Below are 22,995 nucleotides of genomic sequence, written 5' to 3'. Positions count from 1 at the left end.
TTGCAACGCCAGGGTTGTGGGTTCGATTCCCACGGGGGCCAGTATGAAGATATATGCACACAAATTGTATTATACCTTACTTTTTACAAAAAATGTAGATTGTGGTAATAAAACATTAACAGAATATATTTCGTGTTTGTTTGGAGAGCGGGCGGCAGAAAATGTTTGTGCACCGTCTCTAAGGACGCGCTGAGCGGTGTGTGGCACCACGTCTGTTCCAGAGCGAGTGAGAGAGAAATAGAGAGATCTTTGATCTTCATATTTATCTGACTAAACAAAATTGTCTCTCAATCTTGCATGTAATAGGCTACCCAAGCCACAATAAATAGCACGCAAAAATAAGAACACCTTTTTCTATAAAGTAGCCCACCAAACGTAAATGTATCTATATCCTTTGTGCCAAGCTGATACAGTCACTGAACGACTGAGCTCCTTTGTGCGCGAAGTGAAGACGGTAGCACGGCAAAAGTCCACAGGAGCGCGCGTCCATGGACCTTAACAGAGAAAGAGCTAACGGACCGAAGCTGATTCTCTCAAGTTACCTGTTATATCACATCTCAAGACACCATACACCTGACCCCCCATAAACAAACACCCACCACTCCAGAAACGTACACAAACCACCCCCCACCCGCGCAAAAGAAGCGCTCCATATTCCATAGCGCTATGCCTCTCCATACCCCTCTCCCGGGCTCTCCGTGCGTGTGGTCCTCGTACAGTAGACGCACTGCCTCACTTCTCCATCACCGCGCATCATTAGAATAGCGGGGGATGGGCCCTCTCGAATGACGGTCCCGGCTAGGGGAGGGCACGGGAGGCGGGACCAGATCAGTGGCGGTTCCTCTGCGCTGGAGAGTCTGGGACTAGGGCTGGAGAGATCGCCCGTGAGCATCGTCACCACTCCAGCACGGAGCCTCGCCTGGCGGAACGCTGCGCCGTGCACTCGTCGGGATTGCACAAAATTCCTGAGAAATATACCTGCTATTTATGGCATGTGGCTGGTAACTTTATTCCTGCTGTATTCTTTACAAGAAGGTACGTGAAAGACACTCAAACTATTGCTCTCTCCAATGCAATGTGAAGTTGGGGCGCATATAGGCTATTTGTGTTTATGTGTGCTACAATAAATTAGGTTGAGTTGAAATGCGCTAATTTACAAAGGTCACAACTTGAAATTCCCTCTTGTCAGTTAAAGTCAATGGCCTATCTTTACTTGGATAAAAAGCTTCATTTGGATGGGCTTAATCGGTTTAACCACACTTAGAATGGAGGATGACAATTAGAAGGACTTTTCAGCCACCATCCCTTCTTTCAGATGTATTGATAAAACCAAGGACGCATTATGCAGCTGCATAAATAAATATGTTTACTTTATTTGAGAAGGAACATACATATTAGCAGTGTGGTACATATCCCCCTAAACGCTGTCTGTGGCAGTTAAGATGGGGGAGGTAACACCATTTTCATTTATGAACATGTCGAGTTGTCATGAATATGGAGACACGACAATAAGAGAGGAAGAGATGTAGACGCAAAGATTGCAAGCTCAATGCTGCTACATACTCCAACTGCGTCTCTGGGCTGTAGGAAAAGTAGAGGGGCAGTCAAGTGTACATTTGTTTGCTCTCTTTCCTCTGTCCCATAACAGATAACAGAAGGTGTCAGGCTTATGTGTCATTTGCTAATATGGCTTCTTTGGCGCACCAAATTAGTGCGTGTCTGTAAATGAGCGTGCCTTTTAGTGTGAATATGTGCGTGCGTGCGTGTGTGTGTGTGTGTGTGTGTGTGTGTGTGTGTGTGTGTGTGTGTGTGTGTGTGTGCGCGTGCGTGCGTGCGTTCAAACACAATAAAGGCCAAAACATTTTAGAGATGTGTAAACCGATGCTGAGGGTATTGAACGCTGGAATTTTACGCAGATAATTTCTCCACTGTTGGCAATTTGCTTCATTTTCTAGAATGACAGGGGTCAGCGCATGCAGACACACTCAGTTGTTATTATCAGTAGTCTAATTATGCATCCTCCATTTTCTATGGCCCCAGATTCTGCATACTGATTGGGTTTGCATGGAAAACTACTGCAGATCGAGAGGAAGCTTGAATATGGTTTTGATTAAATAATTGCTTCCGAATGAACGCTTGTCAACCATTTCAACAACTTGAACATAATCTAGTCGATCAAAATCAGTCGTAACCCCAATATAAAATAAATACATATAAATAAATACATAAATAATAAATAAATACATAAATAAATAATTGTCCAAAACGTAATTAGGCCTAGGACCACATGCAGATTGGCCCTATCTCTATTCTGTTCATTATGTGTTTTCATGAGTGAATGCCTTTTTAGCCATTTTAAATACATGGCCTATATCCTTGCAGGCCAACAGTCGGGAATTGTGTGGTGTGTGTGCGGGATGCTGCTGTTATGACGAGGGCTTTTTGTGGTGTTTTTGTTGTGTTTAATTGGATTACAGGGTCTTTTTAGATTATGTACTGCACATCGCCTTGTCCCGTGACTGAACAAGACGTACTGTGTCCGTGTGTGTGTGTTTGTGTGTGGTGAAAGGAGGGAGGGAGGGGTGGGGGTTGCAGATAGGCAGTGGAGCGGAAAGAGTGGAGGGAAGAGATGTAGATAACGCAGTCGAAAACAAACTTCCATTTAGCATCGTTTTTTCCTTTATTCGTTCATTTTTGTCAATAATCAATTTTGTATTTACCTACTATCTGATTTAATGTAACTCAAATTTGTGTTTTAATTTTAAAGAGAAGATTTGATCAGAGAAAAATGTTAGCAATTATCTTACATGCATATGCATTAGGACTGCGTATTTTCCTGAGTCAGCCGCGCCTCCATAACGGTTCGCACTTTTGTGGAACAGCACACAACACCCTGTGCTTTATTTGATGAATATCGCTTCCATACATCCTTGCAAAATGTGAAATTCTCAGAAATATTAATTTTCGTTGTCGTTGGTTTCCAGTATGCTAATTAGTAATTTGAGTGAAATATGAATAACCAGATGTCCTTTAATTGATGCGTCTCGGCCATACCAGCACACATCAACCCCGGGTTAGAAAGAGGGGGGGGTGCTCTCATTCCTCTTTGTCATGATCTGGTGGGTCGCTTGTCATTTTATGGAAATGTGATGAGACACAAAACAAATAAGCAGGGAAAGATGCTATCCGTGCAATCTCTTCAGCTGGAACAGTCAGGCCTATTGGTGATGGCAATTATTGTACATATTTGTTGCAATGTATTAACTTAATAATGTTAATAATAATTTGTTATAATTAAATCCTGAAGTTTTATCATTATTATGGCTACACAAATTCAAATCACCCAATATTCAGATGAAGACTACGGTTTGTAAAATAATGAGGGAGAGATAGCTATAGTCATTTTATCAATCCGGTTTTATCCAGTTCAGGCTGACAAGTCTCCAATCGATTTTAAAACGAATATTGAATGACTGTACAATTTCAATTGATGTGAATGATAGGATGGATGTAGGATATAAATAGATTAGTTAACAAATGTAAACAGTTGGGTTTAATGCGTGCATATTTCGCCTCCCTTACCTGATGGGGGGGGGGGGGTCAGCATTCCTCAAATAGGCTATGTGGTGTATGGGTGACAGCGATATTCTCTTGCCTGAGCCAGATTTTCTGGACATTTGCCTAAATTAAAATGTGAAACCGACACTCCTTCTATATTTTTATTATGAATACTATTATTGTAAATAATATTGCCTCAACATTATTTATTATTATTATTCGGCCTATCAGTGTTTATTAATTTGTGATGTGTAAGCATTTTGTTACGCAAAATATATAATTGCTTTCTTCAGGCTGCATTTTCAGGCAATTTGATCATTTCTGTAATGTCCCCCTCACACACCTCTTTCTCTCTACTCTGTCCCCTTACGGGATGAAATGTTCAAAATTGGTTTCTGTTGTTGTTTTACCCAAATCACTATCCTTTCCCAGCTGCGTAATTCGTAGGCTTTAGTTTGAACATAAACTAAAGCCTAATTTGCAACTTATTTGGAAAAGTAAATCAGTTCATTGACTGGACTGCACTTCTCCCTCCTCCTTTGTGTTATGTTTTAATGGGATAGCCGTTTGTTGCCATCATCTGGGCCAGATAGTTCTAACAACCGCGTGTTGCTCTCTGCTCTCCTCATAATATATTTTGTCAACCATAATGGCACTCATCTGACTTACAACCAAGGCCCGGTCGGGCGGAAACCCGGAGTGTAATTTTGGAATCAGATGAAAGGCACACAAACTGAGACGTGAGACGGCAGCATGGGCTTGTAGTAATTGTATTATGAGTCAGAGTCAGAAATAGACTGCCTTGAATTAATGTACACCACTGCACTGCGTCTAGAGGTGTTGCGTCTGCGTCCTGGTGATAGGCTAGGCTACTATGTCGCCACGTGTTGCATTGCCTCACAGTATTTTTGCTTTCATTTTGTCTGACGCCAACTTATTTAATCGAACACAAACTTGTCAATGAAGTCTCTCATGTTGAATCCAATGATATGGACTCGACCTATTCTGTCCTCTCCTTAGCCATGAGTTAGCCCGCCGCAACAAGTTGCCCCGTCTCTTTCTCTCTCTCTCTCTCGCTCTCTCTCTCTCTCTCTCTCTCTCTTCTCTCTCTCTCTCTCTCTCTCTCTCTCTCTCTCTCTCTCTCTCTCTCTCTCTCTCTCTCTCTCTCTCTCTCTCTCGCTGAAAATAATTGAGCGACCGACAGTCATAGTATTCGATCTCTGCGTTTTTACACATCTCTTCTCCTAAATTACACCTTACCTATGAAGTTGTCATTTGTCTCTGAAACGCACGGCCACAAACAATAATACCGCACTCTCGTATTAACTCGCATCCTCTCGTCTGGCTCTGGCAAGCAGCGACTGTTTTTACCGTTGAGTGTTTGTGCTGGTGACTTGGCCGGTGAACAGAAAAGTTTCGGAGGCTTTTCCTCACCTGCATCACACATGTGGTCCTCTGTAGCTCAGCTGTTACAGCACGGCGCTTGTAACGCCAAGGTAGTGGGTTCGATCCCCGGGACCACCCATACACAGAAATGTATGCACGCATGACTGTAAGTCACTTTGGATAAAAGCGTCTGCTAAATGGCATATTGTTGTTATATTGTTAGGCCTAGGGTAACTTGACCATATGGGGAGAACGGGAAATAACATAGATAGAAAATGCTGCCTCACTCCTCTGCCCCTCCAATGGTTAACTTACCAATGCCTTAAAAAATATTAACACAAATTAATGCCCAGTTTATTAAGTAAAAAATGATTTGACCTATTCACACTGATTGTCCAATTGAGTTTGATAACTCAACAGGTATTCTCTCACCTGTTGTTGGTGTGGCATCTATTCTGTGGCCTCTGACTTGACAGTCATCTCCGCTTTCACAAGATCTGTTGTACCAGGAGATGAAAGGAGAGGAGAAAAGAGTGGGGAGAGGAGAGGACTAATCTGCTTTAAAGTGACATGGCCAACTCTTCTTTCCCCCTTTACTTCCCTCTTTTCTCAAGCTATCTTGCTTACTATCACTCTGTTTATCTCTGACTCAGTAAGAAGGAAGGATAGAGGATGAAGGATAGAGAATAAATCAGACCCCAAAAATCTGACACTCACTTCACAACTGTGAAAATGTTTCCTTTGAAGAGGGAGAGTGTGGATCCTCAAATGCTGAAATGGCTCCTAATATTCCACTGACACTGCATAATTTGGAGAAGGGGGTTGTTTGTGGTGTGTGTGTGTGTGTGTGTGTGTGTGTGTGTGTGTGTGTGTGTGTGTGTGTGCGTACGTGCGCACATGCATGCGTACGGCAAGGTAATTTCAGTGTGGCGCCAATGCATTATCCTTTTCAGTGTTTTTGTGTGCAAAATGGGTATTAAAAAGCATTCACAATAATATAACTATAATTTCTTCTTGCTTTCCCGTAATGTGTTGTAGAACATCATTACTATGTTTTTCGTGGTTTTGTAACTGACTGCAATGACATTAGAGTTAAGTTGCTTGAACATATTGAGTATTGTATTCTGTATGATTCACCAGACCCTTAACAGGAACGATGGACATATCCTCTCATGCCTCTGAAAATGTGTATGTGTATACTTGTGTGTATATTATTGTGTGTGTGTGAGAGATTAATTGACCTGTGTGCATGGGATGGGATAAATCTTAGAGACATGTGTGTGTGTCTGTGTGAATGTAGATGAGACAGAAAGAGCTGCATTATGCATAGTGGTTCACCATAGCAATATCCCTGCCTCAGTGGCATACATATTCATACGCCATTTTCATTCTGCCCGCAAAAGGGGAAAAAATACAGGAAATGTGCAGATGTGTCTGTGTGGAGGGAGGAGAGGCTTTAGTCAAATGTGATACAGCAACAGAACAAGAGCAGGAGACAGAGTGAAGAGGCTTCACCCAACAGGAGTGATGTTTTAGGGAACTCACCCAAATCACAATGACCTTCTCCCATTGTAATCAATGCATTCAGGCTTGAAGAAGGAAGGGAAATATGCTTCTGAAATGGATGAGTGCACCTAGCTCCCTCCCTCGCTCCTCTCCTCCTCTCCTCCTCTGCTCCCTTTCTGCCCATGCCAGGGAAAAGGGTGGGCAGCCTTAGGGCATGGAAGAACTGTGAGTTAGACGTTGGGTTAGATGTCTCAGAACAAAGAAAGGGAGAATTTGGGTTATTTCAGTCCTCTCTCCTCTCCTTATTTCCACCATTACTCCCTGTTGAATGGGGTAAAGACTGGCCCCTTGCTCAAATCCTCAGACCCCAAAGCCCCACGTGGGGTGTCCTTATGTCCCCTTTTAATCCAAATTCCAAATCAAGCCCTAGCCTCTACCTCTGCCCCTAGGCATGTCTTGACGTCCTCCTGGTGATGGCAACATTATATCATCTCATGTAGCCCTCTGGAAGGTTTGCTGGCTTTTCTGCCATCTTGTTTACATTCATCTGTCTTTCAGGGCTTTGATTTGGGATTGGGCACTGGGCTTCTATATCCACTTTTGGGGTGGGGTGTTGTTTTTTCTTTCTTTGGTCTCTCTCTTCCTTCTAATGTTTGAGCTGACAGATCCTGTCAGTCTGTGGCGGGACGCCACCCTAGCTCTCTCTCTGGCCATCTTTATTATGGGCCTTTCTGCTGCGGGCAACAATCTGTGCTGCATGATGGGAGTCCAGTCCACCACTGTACTGCCCTTTCTGTGTTGTACTGTGCTCAACTGACTGACCTGGATTCACCATTAGGACAGCAGCACAACAGCTGCCTCATCCACAGTCGCCTGTTTGCTTTCTTTCCCCTTTAGTTCAATGTGGGAATGCCACCGATTTGTTTTGATGTCGCTCCGCGGCCGCCATTCTTTGACATCACAGTAGGGATTCAGTGTTGTTTATTTGTGGAATGTCTTTCATTTAGCTTTTAAAATAAGATTACAGTGATGCTCAATGATGATTCAAGGATTCATTTCTTAAAAATTTTTTAATATTTTAATATTTTATGTAAATATACATTTGGCCTATTGGTTAAGAGCTTTAGGCCAGGAACCGAAAGCTCGCTGGTTCGAATCCCTGTGCTGACTAGGTGAAAAATCTGTCAATGTGCCCTTGAGCAAGGCACTTAACCCTAATTGCTCTGGATAAGAGCGTCTGCTAAATGACTAAAATGTAAATGTAGGACTGAAAAGCCACTGTGGCCCTGTCCAGGGTGCTGAATTGGTCTATCTCTCAGAACATGAGCAGAGAGTTGTGATTTATATGGCACATGATACAGGATAGATTGCACTCAACCTAAATTACACCTTTTAGACACAGAGGAACTGCTCCATTTTGGATAGGAGAGAGACCTCACATACACATTCACACACACATGCACTTATGTGCACACAAGCACATGTACACATTCACGCATTCACACACTGTCACCTCTCCTCACACCCCTCACACCCCTCGTCACTGACACCAACACACTTCCAGGATAAAGGTTGCCCTTAAATACCACTCAGCCTTAACACTGACCCCCCCCCCCCCCACACACACACACGCACGCATGCAAACACACACAATGGCCCACCTGTACTCTGTTAGTACCCCCTTAACTCTTCCCTGGCCCTGATCAAACCCAACCACACACATACACACGCCAGGGGAGTGGGAAAAAGGCCCTCCACGGTGGTGCGATTACCAGGGCGGAGAGACATTGTGTCTGTTAAATGTGAAAGGAGATTATATGGATTTAACTCTCTGCGTCTGGCATACAAATTCAAATCACATAACATATCCAGCCATGTACTGGAGGACTATAATAGGAGAGAGAGAGAGAGAAAGGGTGAGAGACAGGGTAGGATGGATTGAGATTGGTGGGTAGAGAAAAAGAGGGAGAGACGAAAGACATGGAGAGTGAGGAAGGGAGGGAAAAAAGACGTTGATGCAGAGGAGAGGAGGAAGAGGAGAGAGAGAGAGAGAGAGAGAGAGAGAGAGAGAGAGAGAGAGAGAGAGAGAGAGAGAGCCACCCTTACCTAGTGAGGGCTTTATCCATATCTTAACCTTTCAATACTATGCAATCACATACAGTTGAAGTCAGAAGTTTACATACACCTTAGCCAAATACATTTAAACTCAGTTTTTCACAATTCCTGACATTTAATCCTTGTAAAAATTCCCAGTCTTATTTTAAGAACGTGAAATGTCAGAAAAATAGATTTATTTCAGATTTTATTTATTTCATCACATTCCCAGTGGGTCAGAAGTCTACATACACTCAATTAGTATTTGATAGCATTGCCTTTAAATTGTTTAACTTGGGTCAAACGTTTCGGGTAGCCTTCCACAAGCTTCCCACAATAAGTTGGGTGAATTTTGGCCCATACCTCCTCAGAGAGCTGGTGTAACTGAGTCAGGGTTGTAGGCCATCTTGCGCGCACACGCATTTTCAGTTCTGCCCACACATTTTCTATAGGATTGAGGTCAGGGCTTTGTGATGGCTACTCCAATACCTTGACTTTGTTGTCCTTAAGCCATTTTGACACAACTTTGGAAGTATGCTTGGGGTCATTGTCCATTTGGAAGACCCATTTGCGACCAAGCTTTAACTTCCTGACTGATGTCTTGAGATGTTGCTTCAATATATCCACATAATTTTCCTTCCTCATGATGCCATCTATTTTGTGAAGTGAACCAGTCCCTCCTGCAGCAAAGCACCCCCACAGCATGATGCTGCCACCCCCGTGCTGCACGGTTGGGAGGGTGTTCTTCGGCATGCAAGCTCCCCCTTTTTCCTCCAAACATAACGATGGTCATTATGGCCAAACAGTTCTATTTTTGTTTCATCAGACCAGAGGACATTTCTCCAAAAAGTCTCCTTCCTGAGAGGTATGACGGCTGCGTGGTCCCATTGTGTTTATACTTGCGTACTATAGTTTGTACAGATGAACGTGGTACCTTCAGGCGTTTGGAAATTGCTCCCAAGGATGAACCAGACTTGTGGAGGTCTACCATTTTTTCTTCTGAGGTCTTGGCTGATTTCTTTACATTTTCCCATGATGTCAAGCAAAGAGGCACTGAGTTCGAAGGTAGGCCTTGAAATAAAGCCACAGGTACACCTGCAATTGACTCAAATTATGTCAATTAGCCTATCAGAAGCTTCTAAAGCCATGACATCACTTTCTGGAATTTTGCAAGCTGTTTAAAGGCACAATCAACTTAGTGTATGTAAACTTCTGACCCACTGGAATTGTGATACAGTGAATTATAAGTGAAATAATCTGTTGTCGTATCGAGTGAGTGGTGGTAATTATTGCTGATAAACAAAGGAGTCCGCTTAAGCTGTACCTTGATTAGAAGTCTTTATTCATTATCACAAGCTTACAGCATAAGTTTACAGACTCGCGAGGTCTGGAGAGCAGTGTCCTCCAATTCTAATGGCTGCTCTGCCCTTTCATCGTTTAACCCCTATTTATAAACAATGCAAAAAGATGGGTGGCTCCCTCTTCTGGCCAATCACCAGTCTCCCCTGGGACGTCACCCTCCAAACGCTACATTTGAAATAAGATCATAAACATTCCCTCTTCTGTTCCTCTAAAACAGTCATAATGTTAATACACCACACTGTCTGTAAACAATTGTTGGAAAAATTACTTGTGTCATGCACAAAGTAGATGTCCTAACCGACTTGCCAAAACTATAGTTTGTTAACAAGAAATTTGTGGAGTAGTTGAAAAACGAGTTTTAATGACTCCAACCTAAGTGTATGTAAACTTCCGACTTCAACTGTATGTCATGTTATTCATTCTGTTTATGCTGTACCAGAGATCAATTGGCATATGTTTGTTAATATTTACACTATATATACAAAAGTATGTGGACACGCCTTCAAATTAGTGGATTCGGCTATTTCAGCCTAACCTGTTGCTGACAGGTGTATAACAATTGAGCACACAGCCATAGACAAACACTGGCAGTAGTATGGCCTTACTGAAGAGCTCAGTGACTTTTAACGTGGCACCGACATAGGATGCCACCGTTCCAAAACGTCAGTCTGTCATGTTTTTGCCCCGCTAGAGCTGCCCCAGTCAACTGTAAGTGCTGTTATTGTGAAGTGGAAACGTCTAGGAGCAACAATGGCTCAGCCGCAAAGTGGTAGGCCACACAATCTCACAGAACGGGACCGGCAAGTGCTGAAGCACGTAGCTCGTAAAATCATCTGTCCTCAGTTTCAACACTCACTACCGAGTTCCAAACTACCCCTGGAAGCAATGTCAGCACAATAACTGTTCGTTGGGAGCTTCATGAAATGGGTTTCCATGGCCGAACAACCTCACACAAGCTTAAGATCACCATGCGCAATGCCAAGTGTGGAGTGATGTAAAGCTCGCAGCCATTGGACTATGGAGCAGTGGAAACACGTTCTCTGGCAGTCTGAACGACGAATCTGAGTTTGGCGGATGGCAGGAGAACGCTACCTGCCCCAATGCATAGTGCCAACTGTAAAGCTTGGTGGAGCAGGAATAATGGTATGGGGCTGTTTTTCATGGTTCGGGCTAGGACCCTTAGTTCCAGTGAAGGGAAATCTTAACGCTACAGCATACATGACAATCTAGACGATTATGTACTTCCAACTTTGTGGCAACAGTTTGGGGAAGCCCCTTTCCTTTTTCAGCATGACAATGCCCCTGTGCACAAAGTTAGGTCCATACAGAAATGGTTTGTCAAGATCGGTGTGGTAGAACTTGACTGGCCTGCACAGAACCCTAACCTCAACCTCATCGAACACCTTTGGGATGAATTGGAACACTGACTGCGAGCCAGGCCTAACCTGGCACCGACGAAAACTTAGGAAACTTTGCAGTATATCGTTTTTTTATGTATTATTTTTTACATTATTAGCTCAGAAAGTTTTTTGCATCATTACATACAGCCCGGAAAAAATATTGGATATCAGAGCGGCGGTAACTCACCAGCATTACGACCAGGAATACGACTTTCCCAAAGCAGATCCTTTGTTTGCTCTCCCCAGGGCAACTGAACTGATTCCAGCGGCTGACCCAAAACATCGCCGGTGGAGGAGAGACACTCGGAGCGGCCTGCTGGTCCGACTTAGGAGGCGCGCGCACCACCCACCGCTTCCCCTCCTGTACTCCCTGTTTACCCATGACTGCGTGGCCAAGCACGCCTCCAACTCAATCATCAAGTTTGCAGACGACACAACAGTAGTAGGCTTGATTACCAACAATGATGAGACCGCCTACAGGGAGGAGGTGAGGGCTCTGGGAGTGTGGTGCCAGGAAAATAACCTCTCACTCAACATCAACAAAACAAAGGAGATGATCGTGGACTTCAGGAAATAGCAGAGGGTGCACCCCCCCCCTATCCACATCGACGGGACTGTAGTGGAGAAGGTGGAAAGCTTCAAGTTCCTTGGCGTACATATCACCGACAAACTGAAATGGTCCACCCACGCAGACAGTGTGGTGAAGAAGGCGCAACAGAGCCTCTTCAACCTCAGGAGGCTGAAGAAATTTGGGTTATCACCTAAAACCCTCACAAACGTTTACAGATGCACAATTGAGAGCATCCTGTCAGGCTGTATCACTGCCTGGTACGGCAACTGCACCGCCCAAAACTGCAGGGCTCTCCAGAGGGTGGTGCGGTCTACAAATACTTATTTCCCTCATTAAAATGCAAATCAATTCATAAAATTTTTGACATGCGTTTTTCTGGATTTTTTTGTTGTTATTCTGTCTCTCACTGTTCAAATAAACCTACCATTAAAATTATAGACTGATCATATCTTTGTCAGTGGGAAAACGTACAAAATCAGCAGGGGATCAAATACTTTTTTCCCTCAATGTATATGTTGTGTAATTGTTAGATATTACTGCACTGTCGGAGCTAGAAGCACAAGCATTTCGCTACACCCGCTATAACATCTGCATAGTGTATGATTTAATACTGTACACTCAGCTCCATTTTAAGAGAACCACTCCCAAAACACAATGAAGACACAAACAACACTAACAACAAAAACGTCTGTAACAAACGGTAAACCAAACAACGTCCATATTGGTCCTCTGACTAACAATAAGACTCAGTGGGGGGCGAGCGTCCTTGACCCTGCTCCTTTAAAAAGCTCCTGGCAGACACACAGCAGCACAGACAGTTGGCAGAGTGACCGCTGTGCCCTGTGCCAAGGTCACTGCTGGAGTGTGGGTCATGTAGTGTATATAGAAAGGCCCATAAATAGACCAGGCTTAACTGATACAATTCAAAAAAGGAATGAAGCACTGAAATGAATTTGATCTGATCTGAAACATTTGAATTATGTCCAAATATGAATTTAAGCCCTAAAATTGATTTAATGATTTTCCTAATGCTAATTTGGTTCGACACCAATGCACATGGCTAGCTGTAGGTTATCTGCTGTGCTGTAGAAACCCTCCTAAATCTACCTTGATGAGGCATCTAGCCACCACCTCCATTCACGGCCATTCGTCCCACGTCATTCAGAGTGAAACAGATAGGGCTAATCCGGCCATTGTTGACACAAACCAGGGAAGAGGATGAATTATATATCATTGACTCAGAAGAAATTATCTCTTGTTCCTCCTGTCTCCCGTTGGCCCGGGGCCAAGCTGAGCTCAGCACAACCCCCCCAACGCTAAAAAGACGTCTAGCTGCCTCCCAGGAGACACTAACGGGGGGGGGGGGGGGGGGGGGGGGTATTAGGGACGTATCTCCCCTAAGACGACTTATGGGACAACAGCACTTCATTGAAGCAGCGTGTGAAAGCCATAGTGGTTGCAAAGAAGCCCTCCCTCCAGGGTTGTGGTTGGAGATATACTGCAGTGATTATATAGACTTGAGATGGGTTGAACTGGCAGACTAGGTATTGTTCTAATAACCTCATGGATTCTTTGTTTTGTGGGCATGGCATATCAACATGAGGGAGGAGGGGGTCTGGAGGTGCATGACCCATTTCCCCTCCAATCAGATGCCAGTTTAATGAAGGGCTCTCGTTAGGCATATCTTAGACTACAGATATTATGATAATGCATTATAGAGGATGGATCCCTGCTGTTTGGCAGCCAGGTCGCTAGCTTTGATTAAGGTGGATCGGACACGTGTGTGCATGCGTGCGAGTAACATGTTACATGATCAAAGTCAATGCCCAGGTTGATTTGAGCTGTTGTACAGACCAACTTGCCAATCAGCCTATAGCAGAGCTTCTAACTGTGGATTGGCTTAGCTCCAGCTTATCATAACAGAGTGACATGTAGCTATAAATAAATGATGAATATATTACATCACGTCATTTGCCTAATGGAGAAATAGTAATTGATTCTATTTTTGGGATCTGCTGTGCTGACCTGATGGAAATCTCTAGAAGATAACCCAGTTTGGAGATTGGCAGTTAGCTGCCCACACATTGGCTGTATGTATGTATCAGTGGTGTAAAGTCCTTAAGTAAAAATACTTTAAAGTAGTACTTAAGTAGTTTTTTGGGGTATCTGTACTTTACTTTACTATTTATATTTTTGACAACTTTTACTTCTACTCCACTACATTCCTACAGAAAATAGCATACTTTGTACTCCATACATTTTCCCTGAGACCCAAAAGTACTTGTTACATTTCGAATGCTTAGTAGGACAGGAAAATGGTCCAATTCACGCACTTATCAAGAGAACATCCCCGGTCATCCCTACTGCCTCTGATCTGGTGGACTCACTAAACGCAAATGCTTTGTTTGTAAATTATGTCTGAGAGTTGGAGTGTGCCCCTGGCTATCTGTACATTTTAAAACAAAAAAAACATACTGTCTGGTTTGCTTAATATAAGAGTTATACTTTCACTTTTACTTTGGATACTTAGGTATATTTTAGCAATTACATTTACTTTTGATACTTAAGTATATTTAAAACCAAATATTTTTAGACTTTTACTCAAGTAGTATTTTACTGGGTGACTTTCACTTTTACTTGAGTCATTTTCTATTAAGGTATCTTTACTTTTACTCAAGTATGATAATTGGGTACTTTTTCCACCACTGGTGTGTATGTGTGTAGGTGTGTATGTGTGTAAGTGTGTGTGTATGTGTGTGTGTGTGTGTGTGTGTGTGTGTGTGTGTGTGTGTGTGTGTGTGTGTGTGTGTGTGGGAGGATATGGGTGTGTGTCTGTGTGTGTCCCAACCCCAAGCTATCTCTTCTCCCCATCACAGTGAGGATGTGGTCTGGACGCGGCTTTTCTTTGTGTGTGTGTATTATCCTGACCATGTCCCTCTCTCCCTATCACAGTGAACAGTGAGGATGTGGTCTCGACGCGGCTGTACTTTGTAAACGCCTCCCTGCAGCGGGTGACCTTCTCCAGCTCGGTTGGGGTGTCCCTGCCCTGCCCCGCGGGCGGCGCACCCCATGCCGTCCTGCGCTGGTACCTGGCCACCGGCGATGACATCTACGACGTGCCCCACATCCGCCACGTGCACGCCAATGGCACCCTCCAGCTCTACCCTTTCTCGCCCTCCGCCTTCAACAGCTACATCCATGACAATGACTACTTCTGCACCGCAGAGAACCAGGCCGGCAAGATCCGCAGCCCCAGCATCCGCGTCAAAGCAGGTCAGACTCAGACTGAACACAGGCAGCCTCTTCTGGAGCAGCCTTAGACAGACAGACATAGAGACACAGCTTCACCTGTCGAACCTAACTAAACAGTGTTCTGGGGCCAAACAGAAACACAACGTCTTCACAAAGAATGAGAGGAGGCTAAGCATAGCGAAAGGCTGCCAGGAAGAGGTTTAGAAACAAAAAGAAAATGCATATCGATAAAGAAATCAAATACTTTCTCATACGATTTGATGCTGTACACTCAGCTCCATTCTAAGAGAACCACTCCCCAAACACAATGAAGACACACAAACAACACTAACAACAAAAACATCTGTAAGAACGGTAAACCAAACGATGTCCATATTGGTCCTCTGACTAACAATACGACTCAGTGGGGGGCGAGCGTGACCCTTGACCCTGCTCCTTTAAAATGACCCTGGCAGACACACACACAGCGGTAAAGACAGTTGGCAGAGAGACCACTGTGCCCTGTACCAAGGTCACTGCTGGAGTGTGGGGCTGGCCACACTGCAATGGGGGAGTTCACACACACGCAGGCAAGGATGCACACACACACACACACACGCACACACACAGACACACACACACACGCAGGCAAGGATGCACACACACACACACACACACACACACACACACACACACACACACACACACACACACACACCAGCCTGTGCCCTGCTTATGCCAGCAGGCCTCCTGTCTCCCAGTCTCTCCATCTGTCCATGGACTGGAAAGTCCCCCAACTACACACACACACACACACAAACCATTTTATTCAAGCTGGCTCTTCTGGGTAGCTGTGCCAGGTCTTTGTCAGGGTGTTTGCTGTAGCTGGAAAGGGAATGAGTTTAAACATGAGAGGGATTGAACAGAGTTGAACAGCGAGAATAAATATTGTTGGTGTTTTAATTCACGTTCAGCGACATATTCAATCAACAATCTGCATCTGGAAAATCGGAAACAACCCCCTTAAAAGATGTGTAAGATAATCAGAACAACCCCCTTAAAAGATGTGTAAGATAATCGGAACAACCCCCTTAAAAGATGTGTAAGATAATCGGAACAACCCCCTTAAAAGATGTGTAAGATAATCGGAACAACCCCCTTAAAAGATGTGTAAGATAATCGGAACAACCCCCTTAAAAGATGTGTAAGATCAAAGAAAAAATAATCCAGTAGCGATTCAGTTGTTAACAGTCAGTTTACCAAATTCATGGCCAAATTAAGATGGTTACAGCCTACCCCTCCTCCCTCCCCCCACCACACCCCTTATGGCATTTCTGTCCAGAGGACCCTCATCCCATCAGCTGTAGAGTGACCTTCCAACCTGCATCTGTGTGGGGACGACCTTCCCCCCAAAATAATTACCCCAATTAATCAATTAAATGCTGAGTCTGTGAAAATCCACCAACCCTCACACCCAACTCTGCAGCCCCTCAACTCCAGCCCTCAGGACTCGCCTGTGTATTGCCCCACTACTGCCACACACCTTCGCAGAACGCACACACACACACACACACATTCACATACACACACCGCGATTACCATGAGCGACAGGCAGGGCGTGAGTGGCAGGGTGTGGCGCGTCCCGTCTCAGGTGGCGTCGGAGACTGATGATAGCTGACAGTTCGCAGTGTGACACCCTCCCTCCCTTCATCTCTCCATCTCTCAATTCTCCCTCCCTCCCTCCCTCCCTCCCATGCATGCTGATTCTGTGCCAATAATAGCACTGGTACCTGTGTGGATCGCTGTACGTTTATGGAAATCCCTGCTTGTTTTCTGTTTAATGTTTTTCTCTCCCTCCGTATTATCAAAGTCCTGACCCTATATTTCTTGTTAAAGCCATTCTCTCAATTACTTTCATCATCGGCATTTGACGGACATTCTGTAAATCACTAGCCAGTGCTCTAATGATATTGAAGACGTTTCCATTGGCTCTCATAGGAGGCCTTCCCATCCATCTCTAGTCATGTATCACATCTCTGCTTTCCATCTTCCTTTCCTTCGTTGTCAACATTTGTTCCTCTTCTGCTTTCCACCCTACTCCCCTCCTCTTGTCCTCTCCTTACCCCATTAACAGTGAATAGACACACTGTGAATAACATGACAAAATGTCAAAACTAGGTTTAGCCATCATATGTGTGTGACAGTTGACATTGATAAGTGTCATTAACCAGGTTTCCATCCAACCTTTTTATGACAGGTCTGATGGAAACAGCAAATGTCGACAGCAAATGTCAACAAAGCAAAATACGCTAGACAAGGTGGGATCTTTTTGTGTTGGTAAAATTAATTGTGCTAGAAATGGCGATGGAAATGCTTTTATGTGCAAATATTGATATAATAACAATGATATTGAAGTAAACTTGGAGTCACGCGATGACATGTTGTGTGGTTCTCCCACTACGACTCAGGAAAGTATGCAGTTTATTAGGCTACAGATGAAATAAGTTATGATGAACGTGGTGAATGTGCAAGGTGATTAGGTTGATGCTCCTTTCCAATAAATATCGAGGGTCTTATTCTGGTGACATGATGATCAATGCTTGGCTGCCTTTTGACAAATTAAAATAATCTCGCTCTTTTGTCTATAATAATCTCATCATGTAGGTTATACCCGCACTGTATCTACGAGTTGCTGGCTAGAGCACATGTGCCAATACCAGAGTGGGCACATTCACTATATAACGCAGTTTTCTTTTGTGACAAAACCATCAGTAGAGATGAAAATGCAATGGAAACCTATTTAAACATCTAAAAGTCTAAGCCTTTGAACCCTGTATGTATAAAAAAAAGAATACAAATAAAATATTTAATAAAATGTTGAATTTGGCCTTTACTACTAAAGCCCATAGAAACGCATTGAATAACACATTCAAAAATGGCAAAAAAGACAGTACATTTGTTTATCATAAGGAATATGTTTTTGAAGTGTCTGTTCTACATCTAGGAGATATAAGAAATCTCAGGATATATTGTCTTTTTTTGGACACATATTTAACCCTTTTTTGTTGGCACAAAACTACCTCCATACTTCCATTCTTTTGTACGGGTTATCTTCAGACGAGTCACGTGACACATGTGGGGGTCATAGAGCAAAACGGAGTACACCATCGTGTCCGTGAGAGTCTCCCCTTTCCTTAGTGGGGTCATATTAGTAGCCTAAATCTCTGGTGGAATAATTTGCATATTTTATTCATGCAGATTTTATAATATTCGCATGAAAATCTATCGGCAATTGGATGGAAATCTCGCTATTGGATGTGATGCTCTACTAAGTAGATATTGGACCTAGACTGAGTTTCTGACCTCGTCTCAAAACTCTTGAGACCTAGCTTATCCTTCCACCTATCAGTGGCCATCAGCGGTGAGAGACAAGAAAATGCAAGCCAGTCCACTGTGGAGACAAAGACCAAAAAGTAAAGTCATTCAACAGAATTGGGACGTAGCCACTGCGGTAGAGCAGTCAGTCATTTTGCTTGCCTGCCTGCCTGCCTGCCTGCCTGCCTGCCTGCCTGCAGTTTGGAGCCTATTTTTATTCAAGCCCTGGTAATGAGGACTTCCTGCCTGTGTGCTCATTGAGATCATGTGATGATGGAGCGCCTCTCATTTGGGCTCTGGCTGCCTGCTCAGCGCTCCTCACACCTGTCAAATGCCTGCTGTCCTCTCCCACACACACACATGCATGCACACAGTACGCACAGATGCACACACACAGGGGAGACTTTACTGGAGGACTTTTTATATATTTTTGCCTGACAGTCTGAGTAACCGTCAATGTCTGGTTTCTCAACATTGGACCAGAGAGTCTATACTCCATAAAAACAAGAAATACATACATAATGCAAGAAATACATCCATACAAAAAATACTAAATTAGCCATTCCATTCTGATAGTCTCTGTGACCTTTGCCAAGGTCACATGACTATTTCAGGGGGATATAGAGTAGTGTAACCAATGCTAGGCGTATGGCTATATCCTATGTCCTATGCCTTTGTCACACAGAGCTAGAGTTACACACACAGGTGAGATCTAGAGTGAACTGGGATCAGCTGTTCAGTGAGCTCACCTCAGCCCCCTTTTCTACCAACACAAACACACAGAGTTTAGACTGAGAACAGTGGACTGGGAGAGCAGGTCCACTGCTGCCCTGTACTCTCCCGGCCTGGCCACCCTTTTTATCTCTGGCTTTATAGGTCTTCTGCCACAGATGGTCCTGATAGCAAGCTGTTGTTTATTCCCATTCATTAATGTGTACAATCCAGTACAGCCATTCAGTTGCCCCTTTATTTGATTATTTTCTGCTCTCTCTTTGCTGCTCGCTTTATGAATAAGTAAATAGTGTATTTGGTTTCCCTGTAGTTAATTATTTAGGCAGCGGTGATACAGGCCTCTCCTCCCAGTGCACGGAGAGCGTCAGACCCGTGTTTTAGCCCGTTCCTAGGCAACCGGGTGCATATAGTCAGGCATCAGTAACATCCTAATGACGGCGCGCATGTGAGGGGAGTGCAATTCATGCATAAAAACCGGGCTACCATTTTCATGCACTTGCAAGGGCTTAATGAAACAAATGTGGCATATTCTGCACGTCTCGCCTCAAAACTGGAACATGTGTAATATCATAACGCTACCACAATTGTTATTCTACTTCTGGTTTAAGCCTTTATCGAGTATGTCAGTGCAAAAAATCAGGTGATGTTTCCTGTCAGTTGTTTTGGCTTTAAACAGTCTCATAGAGGCTCAATGCTCATAGGGCAATTTTCTCTGCGTGATGAGACGCAGGGTCAATCAAGGAGTAAATAAATGATTGAAAGTATTGGCTTGGCTGTGAAAGGAGCTACTTAATCGATTCAGCCCATTGATCCAGAGATGGTCTGCTGTGATAAGAAACGGGGGCATTTAAATGAGGAATTGGAATGAAGATCTGATTGGAATTATTTGGCCTTTCCTCGATTTGTTACAAATGAGGCTTCACAACACATTAGGCCACTGAGTGGCCAAATAGGTATAGGACTTGGCTACGGTTGCTCAAAGCACGTCTCGTGGTTACATTACGTTTGCCACACACCATAACGTTAAGGTTAACGACTTCACTATTCTGACAAGGACATTGGCTCTGGTTTCAGTGGGTGACACTGTCGGCTGGCATTAAGCATTATTAATGACCAAGGAAATTCACCTCCAGGCTAGGCGTTAGTTATATCGCTAGAGAACTTGGAGAGAGAGAGCCCAGGCAGGCAGGGTGTGTGTGTGTGTGAGTACATGCGCGCGTACGTGTGTGTACGTGTGTGTGTTGTCGACTTCACGTGGTTAAACCATTACTCCCCTGATTGGCATGAGAGAAGCCTCATAGAATTAGCTGTGATTAGATTGCAGTGCCACAGAGTCCCCTCCCCATGTTGTTTTCCAGCTGATTTTGGTCTACATTGTAATCCCGTTTGTATCGACATGTTTGAAATGACAAACGCCCATGTATTTGTCTTGTGTTAGTCTAGCTAATACATTTGGATTACACTGTTATTATGATTGAAATAAAATTACATTTCATTCACACCAGCTCTGCTATCGTCTTGTAATGTTGCAGTATAGGCCAACTTCAATCCAATCCACACTGATACCCTTAGTGTTGCCATTTTCTCATGTGTCTATATATATCTGTGCGATGTCCAGGGTACTGCGTGCCAAGTGCAGAGGGCACCCCTTTTTGTGACTGCCCACACCCAGCCATTCCGCGCCGCCTCTTAGAATTGCATGGGTTTTTCTTTAAAAGGGTAGTCGCCATTCACACCAGCTCCTTCTCAATGCAACTGGGTGTCACTTCTTTCTACAATCCGTTTCTCCTTTGCATTGCAGGACTAAAGTGAAAACAACATTGACTTGATGTTGTTTAACAGTCCACCAACCAAGTTTACATGTGGGCTACTCATAATGTCTCTCAGTGAATTATAGTCCAGGAACAATGTCAGCTCTTGTATATCAGAAAAAAGAGGTCCTTGTTTTCATTGAATAATAATCTAGGTTACAGGTTAGGCCATATCTTGCTCATGGCTTGTATGATAAGCAACCTTAACTTTAACCGGAAGGCTTGTGTTAGCTTTCCAAACTAATGCCTTGGCTTTAGCTCAGCTAACTAACACAGTTTGGTGAAGAATAGCCAGGTTTTTTCCCCTCTAACCACCCCTCTCCTCTCTCTTCTCTCCAGTGTTCAGGGAGCCCTATACGGTGCGGGTGGCAGACCAGCGGTCCATGCGGGGCAACGTGGCCGTGTTCAAGTGCCTCATCCCCACGGCCGTGCAGGAGTACGTCAGCGTGGTGTCCTGGGAGAAAGACACTGTCTCCATCGTGCCAGGTAGGAGCATCTCAGATTTAGACCTGAATTAATGGGAATGGGAAAAAGGGCTGGTTGGTTGATTGGTTATGTGAGTATGAAGATGGCAAACCTTTAATATCCCAGATCTTGAAAGTACAACTGTTATTTCCAATGCGGGATGGATATCCATCAACAATTACATTCACACATTGAAAAGAAACCTCACAGCCAATGCATGTGAATGGGATTGTTGACTGATTGTCTGATTGCTTAATTGATTGGCTGATTGATTGGTTGATTGGTTGGTTATATGAGAATGAAGATGACAAACATGTCAGATTGTGGCCCAAAGGATAAAAAACTAAAGAAATCATAGTGAACAGATTCTGGACTGTACCACCAACAGGATTGTTCTGTGTGTGCATAAGGGTTTTTGAATGTTGATTTTGGGCTCCTTATTTAAATCAATATCACCTCCTGTTTTTTCCGATATTGCTGGTAAGACCCTCAGACCCCTGTCAAGGTTGTTTGGAGGTCATTAATCAGCACTAATCTGTTTTGTGGTTTTAGTAGCATGTCCCATTTTGCCTAGACCAGAGGGGGGAGCGGGTAAAAAATTGTCCAATTATTCAAAATGGAGCCTCATGAAATGGCCTCTCATGGGGTGATCTGTGGCTAGTCACTCATTGCCATGTTTAATAGCAGTGTGAGGGGGATAAATCAGACATTGTGTGTGTGTGTGTGTGTGTGTGTGTGTGTGTGTGTGTGTGTGTGTGTGTGTGTGTGTGTGTGTGTGTGTGTGTGTGTGTGTGTGTGTGTGTGAGCGTGTGTGTGAGCGTGTGAGTGTGTGTGTGTGTGTGTGCACCTGCGCACCTGCATGTGCGTGTATTTGTGTGTGGGTGAAGAGACTGTAATTCAATGACATTGCCTCATTGTAACTCATTGGATTGATGGAGTGGACCTGTTTATCCATTGATCACATTCAAACCAAAGAAACCAGGCATGACACACAAACTGTCTTTATATTCTGGCTATGTCACTAATTTTGTCCTACATTTGTAGGGATGCGCTGTCAATTTTCCTGCATTATACAAATATCTAGGTTTCTATTTGTATCTGTGTAAGTGCTAACATGCTGGTACAGAATGTGGATATGTGTGTGTGTTGCACTGTGTGTAAATGCCTATAGTGTTAAAAGTTGCTCTGCGGTCCAGTAATAAATGGACGGGTGTCAGATGAGACGGCTCAGGTCAGATGAAACAGGTCGCTCCCCTCGCTCCAGCTCTCACCTTCTGATACTCAGCTCCTGTTTCATCGCTCTTAATGTTGTGTTTGTGTGTGTGTGTGTGTGTGTGTGTGTGTGTGTGTGTGTGTGTGTGTGGCTCTGTCCTTCACACGGGAGCACTCATTGATCCAGTGCAGCTGCGTTTTGTATGTGTGTGAACAGGGCCCGAGGGGGGTCTCTAGACTGAATCGATAAAGCTTGCTGTCGGATTCCCCTCTCCCTTGTCACGGATACCTC

The 22,995-nt window shown here is 44.0% G+C and overlaps 1 pseudogene across 1 annotated transcript in view; it reads left to right on the top strand.

The window, feature by feature from the left end:
* Positions 1-785: 785 nt before the first annotated feature.
* Positions 786-22,995, top strand: part of LOC311105738 (cell adhesion molecule DSCAML1-like) — an 80,906-nt pseudogene continuing 58,696 nt past the window's right edge. Inside the window, exons 1-4 of the transcript in view lie at positions 786-1,035; positions 14,830-15,150; positions 21,366-21,512; positions 22,688-22,722. The product of the transcript in view is annotated as a cell adhesion molecule DSCAML1-like (transcript). The remainder of the gene's footprint in view (positions 1,036-14,829; positions 15,151-21,365; positions 21,513-22,687; positions 22,723-22,995) is intronic.

The sequence above is a fragment of the Coregonus lavaretus genome, assembly GCF_964263955.1.
Source record: "Coregonus lavaretus genome assembly, chromosome: 30".
Lineage (NCBI taxonomy): Eukaryota > Metazoa > Chordata > Actinopteri > Salmoniformes > Salmonidae > Coregonus > Coregonus lavaretus.
The sequence above is the reverse complement of the archived record's forward strand: the minus strand, read 5'-3'. Positions and strand labels throughout refer to the sequence as shown.